This window comes from Lactuca saligna, chromosome 8 (genome assembly GCF_052625555.1).
Source record: "Lactuca saligna cultivar CGN05327 chromosome 8, ASM5262555v1, whole genome shotgun sequence".
Lineage (NCBI taxonomy): Eukaryota > Viridiplantae > Streptophyta > Magnoliopsida > Asterales > Asteraceae > Lactuca > Lactuca saligna.
In genome coordinates, this window is record NC_136424.1 from 126,970,352 (window position 1) to 126,972,392 (window position 2,041).

The window sequence follows — 2,041 nt, forward strand, 5'->3', positions numbered from 1 at the left end:
ATTTCCCGGAGTCCGTAACTCCAAAAATCAATTTGTTTGATGTTTTGAAATCCTTAAATTAAACTCTAACAGTGTTTTCAAAAAAAAATTCTCGATGCACAAATCCTAATACACCCGGTTTTGTGTGTTTTTGGGCATTTAATGGGGGTATAACCTCATGTGGGACCCACATATGATTCTAGAAGCTAAAAATAAGAATTTTTTTTTTGGACCTTCTACTTCTTCCCTACGTTCTTTCTTCTTTCCTCCTCTCCTTTGTGTGCAAGTTTCACCGAAAGGTACAAAAATGAGTTGGAGACATGGCTCTTCAAAGCTTGTATGTATGGACTCTTGGCTATAAAAAGGAGGCTTTGGTGACTCGATTCAACACACCAATCTCCGGTTCTCTTCTCTATTCTCTAAGGATCACTACCTCTCTCTAAAATACCCTCCATCTCGCACTCTCGGTTACACCACAAACCACCATCCCACCACCACTTCACCACCCACTGCCGCCATCGGAAAACCTCACCCCTAGTCCATGTTTACTGCTGAATTCAGTCCCCAAGAGTCTCTCCACCTCCCTTGCATCTAAACCCACCATTACCAGCAGTGGCGGATCTTAGTGGAGCCTAGAGGGTGCTGGGCCACTGCTCCGATTCAGGCACGTAGTGTAAAAAATCTATGTTTCTTTATGTTTTTTTGAAATTTTATTTTTAATGTCACCCCTACTAAAACGTTTTGTATCCGCCGCTGATTACTAGCAAGAAACAGGCGGCAGAAGACCACAGTCCGTCAGTTCTCTGTTGCAGCACCGACCACCACCTCCCCTAAACTGCTACTCCACCCCGTAAGTCCCCTTGCATCATCCATCGTTTATGTGGCGTCGATCGAATCAGAAATCGTAGGACCACTTTATGTTTTTTTTTCCTTTCCCTTCGTGCATGAAGACGAAGAAATGAAACACCAGTATTCAAATTTCCTTTCTAAACAATCACATTATATCCATTTTTTAAAACTTTTCCAAATTTATTCCAAATCTATTGAAACTTCAAATAAACTTGGCAAAATCTATCGTGTGGTGGAAAAACCTTTCAAAATGAATCAAATCTAAATTTTTTTTTGTTAATAATATTGATTAATTTTTTTAAATAAACTTTAGATTTAATAAATTTTTAGAAATTATTAAATAAATTTTAATTTAAATAGAATTTAAATTAAAATTTTGGAAGATATTAAATTCAATTTTTAGATAGAATTATTTAAATAAACTTTTATTTAAATAACTCTAGATTAACAAAACTTTGGGAAATTATTAAATAAATCATAATACTCGGTTGAAATATCAAATCGCTCCCAAATATTAATTTATATCGAAATTTTCTAGGAAATCGAATTAATCCCATAGATAACGACTTCACGTCAACACATCTCGGTTTTCATAACGACTCGATAACCGCTCGTTAAGGTGAGTGTTACGGCCCCACTGTTATATATTTTACTTACAATAAAGGCAATACTTTTTAGATCATATTAAAAGTATAATTATTTTAGAAAATCCGTGAGACTTACCAACCATTGTGTTGACCCTAGAACTTACATGTATTCTCAGGGGATTATTAGACATACTTTCAGATAGAAGATTAGTCGTGGATTGCAGACGACCTAGCTATCTAGTTTTTTTTATCTGCCTACCTGTTTAAGGCAACTACTGTACTATTATTATCTATATGAACCGTGTATTAAAACTTAATGATGGAATACAAATGTTGTTTTTTTGTTTATCGTTGTACTTGTGCTATATATTTAATTTATTTGTGATCCATGAATTTAATCGCACTCCCGACATGTTCCGCCCTGGCCGGGGGTGTGACACAAAATCATCTTTGGACTAATAAAGGTTATTAAACATCATTAAGGAAAAAAATATATGTAGTTGTTATTCCAGATTATCATTCTGTACATCATCCCAAAAGGGTTTCGGACTATGCTCTTCGTGTTCCAGACTTACAGTAACATTTTGGATTGCCTTTGAAAACTATCTTCGGTCTAAAAAAGCGAT

At 35.4% G+C, this 2,041-nt stretch overlaps 1 long non-coding RNA gene across 1 annotated transcript; it reads left to right on the top strand.

Annotated features, from left to right (window-relative positions):
* The first annotated feature begins 385 nt into the window (after nucleotides 1-385).
* On the top strand, nucleotides 386-1,761 carry LOC145012818 (uncharacterized). Its single transcript, XR_013664682.1, has 3 exons — nucleotides 386-829; nucleotides 1,367-1,447; nucleotides 1,592-1,761. It is a non-coding gene; the product is annotated as an uncharacterized LOC145012818 (long non-coding RNA).
* The last annotated feature ends 280 nt before the right edge of the window (nucleotides 1,762-2,041 follow it).